Raw genomic sequence first — 11,348 nt, 5'->3', positions numbered from 1 at the left:
AGCTACCAGCATGAGTTTGACCAAACTGCGGGAGGCAGTGGAAGACAGAAGTGCCTGGCATGCTCTGGTCCATGGGGTCACGAAGAGTCCACACGACTAAACAACTAAACAACAACAACAGACCATGCTGAGCTAGATGGGCCAGCGGTCTCTCACCTTTGTACCTTCCTAAAAGCAAGGATCACACATAATGCATTTGCTTTGTAAGGTGCCTGCCTCTCCCTTAGCCTTCAAATGGGCTGATTGAGCAGTGCCATTAGTATTTGTGAAATACCTTGGCAGTCCCATTGGAAAGGTGCTTCATAAGCACACCGTGTATTGCATGCATAAGTAAACCGTGCCTGAGTCATTTCTCTGCAGGGAGGAATGTATTGGTTTTTAATTGTTGATTTTAATGGATTAGAGTAAAATATTGTTTTCTTTTATTTGATCTTCGTCCCATGGTGCTCCTACTTTTTCTTCCTCCTCATCAGCAGCGACAGTTCCCTCTTCAGACTTTTAATTATCTCTTCCAGGACCCCCTTGTTTTACCAAAGGTGGTGGCAGTTTTATCGCTCTGCTGAGGCCCAGTTTGGCAGTTATTCCCTCTCCACTGTCCATTCCCCCCCCCAGCAGGGAGGGCTGTGCCAGTTATTTATCTGCTCCTTCAAACCAGCAGAGCAACGGGGAGGTAGGAGGGTCGGCACAGAAGTTTCATGAAATAATCAAATGGCTCAAGTCCACTCCTCAGCAGGAGGCTCCATGAGACACCATGTTGCCCAGCACTGGAAGAAAATCAACACACTCATTTAAGTGATCTAATGTTACATTATTAACACTCTCTCATTAGAGGAACCTCCACTAACAATCATTACTGAGTTTCTGCAGGCAATCAGAGAAACAGAGTCTAGGAATGCACAGCTGTCTTAAGCAGGAGGCATTCATTAAAGGCAACAGCTGCTAACACAGGGAGGGCAGTGGTCATCTATGGGGTTGAGGTCTGGCCTTGCCTCCCTGCCTGACCATGGCCTTTCAGTGCAAAGGGGGGGGGGTTCATCTCACAGTGACCCCTCCTGGTTCCATGCAGTATTCTAACCCGCAACATAGCTGTGGACAAAGGGACCTGCTTTCATAAAACAAAGGACTAACTGATTAGGACCCAGAATTAGATTAGAGAAGAGGCACTCTTGGTAGGGTTTCTTTTCTTTCCAAGTCCTAATTAAGCTCATTACCTTTGCTTCCTTCCACTGAAAGATGCAGTGCACATAAAGCCTTTTCCACTTCATGTTGATAGGACCTCGAGATAGGTCTGAGCCAGTTGCATCACACCCCCAGGGGCAGATTTTGGTACTATGGCACCCTGAGCTAGGACAAAAATTGTCCTGCACCCAGTCCCCGTGCCCTGGCAGGCTTTGGGGCAGATGTGCAAGGGCTCTGGCAGGGCCCTAGAGCCCTTCTACCTCCTCCTCAAAAGCTGACCAAGTGCTAACTAAACTTTTGGGAGGATGCTAGGACCCTGCAGAGCAGCTCACACCTCTTTCCTGTAGCTGAGCAAGTGCTTTCTGGGCTTTCCTCTCTGCTCGGAGCCCAGTGGGGGGGGACTGGTTGCACAGCACTAAACTGCCTCTGACACCCTATGCAGCTTCCCCCAGGATGAAACTCTTTCCTTGGCTAATGAAGGGTGCAGTGCTTTGCACATTTGCATGGAAGCCATCCCCAACGAGCTCCATGGAATTTATTTCCCCAACCGGAGTTGGGGAATCTGTAGCCTCCTAACATCCCTGTCATTGGCCAAACTGGCTGGATCTGATAAGAGTTGGGAGCCTGCAATACAACAAGAAGAACAAGAACAACAAGAACAAGAACAAATTTGTACCCCGCCCATCTGCCCAGGTTGCCCAAGCCACTCTGGGCAACTTCTAGCATATACAGAAATATAATAAAACAACAAACGTTAAAAACTTCTCTAAAGAGGGCTGCCTTCAGGTGTCTTCTAAAGGTTGTGAAATATACTCAGAGTCAAGAGTGGATTTCATGCTCTTTGTTCAGCTCATAGTGGTGAGGAGGAATGAATGTTTCCCCAAAGTATCTGCTTTATATACATTATTTACACAATGGGCTGCACATGATTGGCTAATTCCAGAATTCTCCTGTAGGCCAATCAGGTTGTGGATTAACTTCCATCTGGAGCTGGATTGGGTGGCTCCTGCAGACCAATCATACTGTTGCATTGTTCTAAGACCAATCAGACTGCTGCATTCTGAATCCTATTGTTCTAGGACCCATCAGACTGCTGCATTTTGGATCCTATTCAACTCAGTACATAACAGGTTGCCTACTTACTTATCTCCTTGACATCTGATGGGAGGGCATTCCACATGGAGGGCGCCATCACTGAGAAGGCCCTCTGCCTGGTTCCCTGTAACCTCATTTCTTGCAGTGAGGGAACCACCAGAAGGTCCTCGGAGCTGGACCTCAGTGCCCAGAGTAAACAAAGGGGGTGGAGACTCTCCTTCAGGTAAACTGGGCCGAAGCCATTTAGGGCTTTAAAGGTCAGCACCAATTGCGCTCAGAAACGTACTGGGAGTCAATGTAGGTCTTTCAGGACCACTGTTATATGGTCCCAGTGGCCATTCCCAGTCACCAGTCTAGCTGCTGCATTCTGGATTAGTTGTAGTCACAGCATCTGGAGGGCCACAGGTTCTCTGATTTAAACAGGAGTTTGGGACATTCTCGCGGATCAGTATATGGATCAGTGTCGACTATACAAACCTTCAAGTGGTATTCAATATTTATTTATGTATACGAAATGCAGAATGGAATGTAACATTGACCAGTTTAAATCCTTTACGTCCAGTTTCCTATTACCTTGCACGGGCAGCGAAACACTTTCTACTCAGAGCCCAAGTAAGTTCTTGCTGTCATCAGAATGCCCTCTTCTCCCCTTTTCCCCAACTCTCCCTCCTTCATTTTCTATCTGATGGAGCTTTTGATTTGCACAAATAGCATATGTACATATAAATCCACATGTCAAAAAACCTGACGTGTGGCACCAACATGCGCCATCACACATAGCTTTGGCTTGATAGGGATGACAAGCTAAAGAGCACTTTGAATGGAAACCTCATACAGGAAAGCTGCCTGTGTGGAATGAATACGGTGCCCTTTTTGAAATGACACTTGGTGCTTGAAGAGGCAGTGCGACCACTCATGAACTGCCTGGGTAGAGAAGTAATTACTGGGAAGTTGCAGTCAGCTTGATTTGGTTGTGCAACTATGACAGACGACTACAAACCATTCCAGTCAGCTCTTGTTGAATGCGTAGGATGTCACTAAAAAAATATTTTTATCTAGCGCAGCGTTCCTCAACCCTGCATCCCCATATGTTGCAGGACTACCCCATCACCCCCTGACCACTAGTTAAGCTGGCTGGCCATGATGGCAGTTCTAGTGCAACAACATTTGGGCACTCAAAGATTAAGAACACAAAGCTAGAGGGCCAGGACTCTCAGGAGTAGACACAAGTCCTTTGTATGGTCATTGGATACATGCAAGCAGTTCTCTTTCTCTGCTTCCATCCTTTGATGCTAAACCACAGCTGTACAGTGGTACCTTGGGTTACAAACACCTCGGGTTACAGACTCCGCTAACCCAGAAGTAGTACCTCGGGTTAAGAACGGTTTCAGGTTAAGAACAGACCTCCAGAACGAATTAAGTTCATAACCAGAGGTACCACTGTACTTGACGTCACACAACAACAACCTGTCCATATGGCAGGTGGGGTCTGGCTGCCTCGGGGATATTTCAGGATATTTCTGCAATATTGCTGAAACAAAGGTGCCCTGGATATTTTTGTACATTCCAGCAATGAATTTGTTCAAGAAAGGACCTCCTCAGCCATGAAGTTCACTAGTTGATTTTGGGCCAGTCACTATATATATAAAAAACGCTTTGAAGATGCTTTAAAAAATGTTGTAATATATATATTAAATTTTCCATTAAGCTCGCCATCTTGTGTCACTTTTGTATAATGCACTTAAAACACCCTTAAAACATTGTATTTGCAGCTGTATAGCTGAGTCCTTTGTCTCAACCTATTCCACAGTGAGGGATTATCGGGAGGGTTAAATTGTGCATGTGGGGAGCAATGGGGGTGACACCCAATGTCATGCAAGAAGGCTTCCATTTGCACAACTTAACTCCTTCCTCTCCTCTCCTCTCCTTGCCTTCCCAGTCTTCTTTGGAGGGTTCTCCAATCTTCTAGACAAGAGCATGTGGGGGACGGGGAAGGAGGGGCTGCAGGGAATGAAGGCCCCCTCCACAAGGTGGCCTGTTCTGCTGCTGGACAGAAACAGGAAAAATATCAGTGCAATAAATAAATTTGACATATTATTCATCCACTGAACTTATGAAGATTCCCCACTCTGGGATCCCACAGCTAATTCTCCCCTGGTCTCCTCGCTGGCCCAAATACAACTAATTTAGCCAGCTAGCCCTGGTGATCATCTAATGTTTATTGGATGGATTTCCCCCCTAAACTGATTTTTGAATTCTGAATTTATTGTTATTCACGTTTTATACTGTATTTTAAGCTGTTTTTTGTTGCATCAATTAAGTGTTTTAAATTTCTTGTTAGCCACCCTGAGCCCGGTTTTCTGAACCGGGAAGGGCGGGGTATAAATAAAAATTTATTATTTATTATTATGGGTGGACTCCAGGGCTAATGTGAAGAAGCCATCTTTGAACTAAAACAGCAGAAACATCATCCAACGGTTGCAGGTGATAATTGGAGTAATTGTCAAGTAAGCTTTGGAGGCATCCTGATCACATGGAAAACAAACACTCTCTTTCTCTTAGTCTTTATTCCAGCACACAAACCTTTTAGATGAGAAAAACAGTGTTGTACTCTGTGTGTGGCCTGTCAATGAACTGTTATTGTTCAACTCCCACCACCCCACCTTTTTTTTTTTTTTTTTTTTGACGATTGGTCTGGGAGTGTGCACTCTTGCTTTGTTTTGGCTGGGTTTCTGCTATATAAATAAATGTGCTTTGGTTCTTCAAAACGGAATAGCTTTGGAAAGTGGTGACTAACTCCCAACTTCCAGCCCTGTGGGAGCAATGTCACTGGAGAAGAAAGAGATGGCAAGTCCGGGAACATACCAAATCAGACAATATGGGTTTTTTAAAAATTCCACAGGACACTTCCAAGAAACATAAGGCGATTTTGACAGTGGTGCCTTGTTTCATATTGAAAGAAAACAACAATTTCTCTCAGTTAATAAAACAACTCAAACGCCAGCCCAACATGGAAATGAACCATTTTCACAAGAATGCTATTAAGAGTGTAACTCTCTCATAAAGAGTTGGTACTAATTTAAACCGCACATGTTCGGTGCATAGCTACTCATACCGGTTGGTTGATACTTTCAGCTTTGCAGCAAAATGCGCAACCAATTAAAAAACAACGTTTGAGTAACTAATGCTCCAATACTGATTGATTTGTATCTCACCATTCTTCCAAAGAGCTCAGGGTGGCAAGCATGAACTGATCTCCTTTCCCCCCTTTCACAACCACACCTGGGGGACAGGTTAACCTGAGAGATAGTGGTTCACCAAAAGTTACTGAGCATTCATGGTGGCTGAGTGGGGATAAAAGCCGGTTCTCACTCTGGCTCCAACAAGGAAACTTGTTTGCATGGAACTCATTGAGTCTAATTGATCTCAATGGAGCTTCCTTTTAGGCAAGTTGTTCGCCTTCTAGCTGTCCATCTTCTCTAGGGTGGATGAATGCTGCATCTTTAAAATTTCACATGAATGAAAACTAAATATAATTTTGCATGGGTTGGAACAGGACTTAGTCATGCATGGTGCAGTCTCATTGAAATCAATGGGGCTTAAGCCAATCATAACTCAATTCCCATTGATTCCAATGTCTTAGATCCGAACGAAGGGTGGAATTCAATGCACTCCTTCTGTTAGTTGCAAGGGTTTAGGCTTGTGCAATGAAACCCCCCACTCTCCTTCTGCTGTGTATCAAATCTGTTCCAGAAGTTTGGGCAAACCCATAGAGCAGATTTAGGGGGCATGTGGGGTTGGGGAGAGGAGGTGGAAAGTTCCGTTGCAGAAGTTTGTGTCCTTGAGCTGATGGAATGAGTTACTTAGTGCTACACTGGATACAAGCCAGTGGTTTAGCTGGTGACAGCATCCTGTAGGCAGAGTTCCACTAAGAGGACACTCTTGCCAGTGGGATGAGGTGCTTTATCTCCAGTCTCCCCTTGCCCTCCAGGTAGGTGGGGGCAGGACAAGAAATCAGCTAGAAATGCCATCCTGTCTCTGCAGCATCCAAGTTCCCTCTGTGTCACAGAATAAGCTTCTGTTCACAAAGGCCAAGTTAGGAATCGGATCCAAGCCAAAGGGTTTTCTCTAAGCATAACTAAATCTGGATCCAGCCCTTTTCACTCATATGAATTGGAGTAAAGTTAAATAAGTCTTGCTGCCTGATCTCATATTGGTTGTTTGGCAGAGTGTGCTGCCAAACCATTGGAGAGTTACAGCGCCTGCTGTGACTGTAGAGACCGATACAGGAGAGATATGTTTTGTTGCAGCAGGGGCAGATGAAGGCATCCAGTTTTGCTGCTACTGATCAGTGCTGGATTTACGTATAAGCTAAACAAGCTGTAGCTTAGGGCCCCACTCTCTTGGGGACCCCCCAAAAAACTTAAAGGGGAAAAAACCTGGATGTACATTTCCAAAATATAAAATAAAAAACAAATAAAATAAAACCTACATACAGCAACAGTGTTTTGTGTTGTGTAGGCTCCTATGATGTAAGTGATGGGCCCATGTTACTTTGATAAAATACATGTTTTGTTATGTGCAAATGGCTTTAGATATCTATTAGGTCCATAAATTCCCATATAGCATATATTCAACACAAAAAACAGCGACAATTTGTTGTTGACAAAGGACAGCTGGACATCTAAAGGGCCCCATTATCTTCAGTAGCTGAGGGCCTCATCAAACCTAAATCTGGCCCTGCTACTGATGTTTCTTCTCTCTGCGCTCCTCCCAGTGGTCATTCCTCCTCTGGTCACTGCTGTGGATACACAACCTGACTGTCTCTCTCCAGACACTGCGGTCGTCTGCGAGGGATTCCCACATGGTTGCCAGCCTTCACGTCACATTTGCAGACTTATTTGTAATGCAGAGTTGGTCTGCCGACAGGCCTAGTGCCTGAAGTCAGTTCCCCATAGAGCACGTCCTTGGGGTTTCTGCCATCTTCCATTCTGTGAACATGACCAAGCCAGTGCAGATGTCGCTGAGACAGGAGTGCAAACATGCTGGGGATGTAGGCTTGGGAGAGCATATCTTCGTTTGAGACTGTGTCCTGCCATGTGATGCCCAAATTCTTCCTGACGCAGTGCATATGGACGGCATTGAGGCGTTGCTCCTGGAGGGTGTAAGTTGCCTGTGACGCACATCCATAAAGCAGCCTGCTCAACACACAAGCCTGGTAGACCTTCATCTTGGTATTGGATGGTAGCATCACATTCTCCCATCCCTTTTTGGCGATGCAAGCCTTTGCTATAGCAGCTGCCTTGCCAATACACTTGTCCAGCTCAGTGTCGATGGAAAGGTTGCTGGTGATGGTGGAACCCAGACAGACAAATCATCTACCACCGCACCTGTGGGGTCACCAGTGCTGGTGTGTGAAGTGCTGGTGATGTTCTGGCCCAGGATTTTGGTCTTCATCAGGCTGGTGGGGAGGCCCAACTCCATGTAGGCTTGGGCAAAATGGCTGATAAGTCTCTGTAGAGCTTCCTTGGAGTGCGCAGTCTAGAAGTAAATACCATTGTCCTACAGGGTCATAATGCCCACCACTGGAAGTGATTTGCAAAGTGATTACAGGAAGGATATTGGTATAGAATTTCATTTCATTTCCAACCAAATGTAGGGGATTAGCTTTGATAAACAAGACCTTGCAGTGCTGCAGTTTCTCTTTCTTCCAGGCATGCTTCAGTGTTTTCATTTCTGCTTCCCGGAATGTGAGAGTGTCGGAGAAAGTCATTATATAAACTATGTGCACCGTGCTTATTTTGTAACAAATGGTGAAGAGCAGTCTACGAGTCTATTATTTAAACAAATAGAAGAAATATGTGTATAACTTCACATTTACCTCTGTGAAAGGGAAGTGTTGTGTAAATTAACAGGCTCCCCCTCCCCAGTGCACACTCTGGGCATTTCCTTTGCGGAAAAGAACGAGAAGCTGTACCATGTGCAGGATTTCATGTGCACGATCAGAGCTGCTGGGAATCTGGGCGTTATATGGAAGGAGGCCCCACTGGAATCCAGGGGATTTAATTCTATTCTTTAGGATTAGAATGTTAGTAAATAAAATAGCTCTTTATGGATCTTTCTCCTTGTGTGAGATCAGGTCCCAAGAGATGGATTTGCATGACTTTCAGCTTATTCTATGTCAGGATCTGAACGTAGACAAGTATTCTTGATGAGATTTACAAAGTTGATGAGATTCACAGTCAAAATCTTGGTTCTCTGGGTCCTTGGTATAGCTGTGGCAAAAATTTTGCTAGCTCGTATGATAGCAACCCCAAGGAATACAACAATCTGTTCTCTATTGTTATCATGCTTCTCCAAGAAATGTTGAATGAAAAGCAGGTTTCATGAAGTTCTGCCCATTTTCTCTTATCATTTCTATCAAGATTTGAAATATTTAGATCAGGATAGAGGGTATTCCATCTCTCTCTCTCTATTCCAGTTTAGTATAGCAAAGGAAGAGTAAGTGATATTTAAATTTAAGAAGTCATGACTTCTGCTAATTTTTCTCCTTGGTTGAAAAATTGTAAATTGCTCCAAAGATATGAGCCTTCCTTAGGCATTTTATTACATATTAAAACAGTTGGACTATGATCTTCACTTGCAGCATAATTATATTAATATTGTTCAGGGTGTGTTGAGAAGATTTGGAAAGCTCTTTAGAATTCTTTTTGGAAATGTCTCTCTCCTTATTGGTTACATTTGTACCCTGAGTTCATAACTTCATTTCTATGAGCTCACAATGACCATGTGTGGTAGACAGCAAACTTACCCGCTGGATAAAGGAGCAGGCATAGGGCACTGGGCTCAAGGGGTGCTGTGCTTTGGGGTAGAGGGGAAATATCTGTCATAGGCTAACAATGCAATTATCCACTTGGTGGCTGAAACAAAAAGTATAAACATTTAATAGTGTATAGTGTTATTAGTTTGTGAGTGCCCTTCTAATTCCTGGATCCAGCAAGTGATGAGGTAATCACCTGGATGGTGGCTCAATAAGAGAACAAAGGAAAGCTGGTTTTGGGCTCCTCACGAAGCCTGAGTTTTAGAGTTGTGAGTTTGCAAACACTGCAAGCAGAAGTGTCAGAGCAATGTGTGAGAGTAATGTTTGATATCTGTTTGAATTCAAGGCTGTGTGAGAAACAAGACCCTTTTGGAGTGTTGATGCTGTGAGGCCCGCCATCATAGGCTCAGGTTGTATATATGTGTAAAGACACTACACTCTGCTACAGTATGCCTCATTTCCAAAAGGAAACATGAACCCTGGGTAATCCCCTGGAATCTTGCATCACTCAGAGATTGGGGTGGTATGCAACAATAGTATGAATCTTAGTGTAATCTGCAAATGCAGACCCTCCAAGTCTCACTATTTTCCAGGGACGTTCCTGGTTTAGAGAAGCCATCCCGGTTTCTGATTTGATCCCAGAATATCCCACTTTCCCTTAGGATGTCCCTATTTTCATTGGAGAAATGTTGGAGGGTAACTCCATATCTGACCCCCGAGCCGTCTGAAGGCAATTCTGTATAGGGAAGTTTTTTTAAAAAAATTTTAAATTAATGCAGGTTTCCTCAACCTCGGCCCTCCAGTTGTTTTTGGCCTACAACTCCCATGATCCCTAGCTAGCAGGACCAGTGGTCAGGGATGATGGGAATTGTTGTCTCAAAACATCTGGAGGGCCGAGGTTGAGGAAGCCTAGTTTAATGTTTTATTATGTTTCTATATATGTTGGAAGCTACCCAGACTAGTTGAGACAACCCAGTAAGATGTGTGGGGTATAAACAGTTAAAATTATCATTATGGAATGGGGCGTCCATAATTTTAATCGGAGAAATGTTGGAGGGTATGCAAATGTGTTGTCTTACATGACAGAGATAAATCATGCATGTGAATTAAACAGCAAAGTTGTAAGGCAGGCTAGAAATGCAAACCAAAATGGTAATCAAATGTTGAAGAAATGAACAGAGGACTCCAAAGACACCATTTGATCTGAGACTGACTCTGGCAATTTGCCCTGAGCAACCTATTAGAGCTTCTTAGATGGCTGGGGGTTTGAAGCTCTGATTATCACATCCGAGTTATTCTAGTCCCTGCACCACACTTAAGGTTGCTATCCTATATGTGCAATAACCTGGAAGTAACTCCCATTGAGCTCAACGGTGTGCTGCAGTGACTGTTAACTTTAGGCTACAGCCCTGTACAGACTGATTCACAACCACATTTCTTCCTACAGCCTGGTGGGTGATTCATATGGCCAGTTTAATTTGTCGACCAGCAAAAAAAAGCAGAGGTGTGATAACTCCACCTAGTAGATATGTCTCCTGTAGAAGATAGCACTTGCATGAACAGACTGAATGTCGGAATAACATCTGACTGATTTTATGGGATAACATGAAATGAGAAATCATCTAGCCAGGCCAGAGCTTCCTGCTGTTGTGGAGGGCTTTTTCCATCAGCTTCTGGCACAGAGTTTGGAACTGCAGCTGGGGCATGTGATTAGACTCTGTGTCCCAGCATGCCACTCCAGGGTGTGGCTGTTTACCCATTGGGAAAGGGAAAGCGTTTAATCCTGCATTCTCCACAGTAGTTATGCAACCTGCTTTGCAAATGGCACTTTCACTTGGTTGTACACAATCCGCATTCTTGCTGCAGATGTTATGGTCAGAGAAATGCACGGTCTTCGGGAGCTCTGTAGGCATAGCAATATTTGGAACAGTTTTTTCATAGTTAAAGAAGTTGAGATCCTACAGTTTCTTTGTTGTGCCACGGTAGGTGTTCCAGACGTGGAATTTTTAAAGTAGGCTATTACTTCCTACATGAAGGACTTCAGAGCAAAAGTCAAACCAACCCACCAAGGAGGGAAATTATAGCTGCTTGGTTGTTGCTGCACCCCAGCCATCAACCCCAGCCAGCAGGGCCGTTAATCAGGGATGATGGGAGTTGTAGTCTGGAGAGCCACAAGCTAACCACAACGTTGGGGACAGTGCTATATTTAGGGGGGGGGGTAAGAGCTCACCATTAACTTCTCTCTTGTTCTTTT

This window comes from Podarcis bocagei (assembly GCF_964188305.1).
Source record: "Podarcis bocagei genome assembly, chromosome: 17".
Classification (NCBI taxonomy): domain Eukaryota; kingdom Metazoa; phylum Chordata; class Lepidosauria; order Squamata; family Lacertidae; genus Podarcis; species Podarcis bocagei.
The sequence above is the reverse complement of the archived record's forward strand: the minus strand, read 5'-3'. Positions refer to the sequence as shown.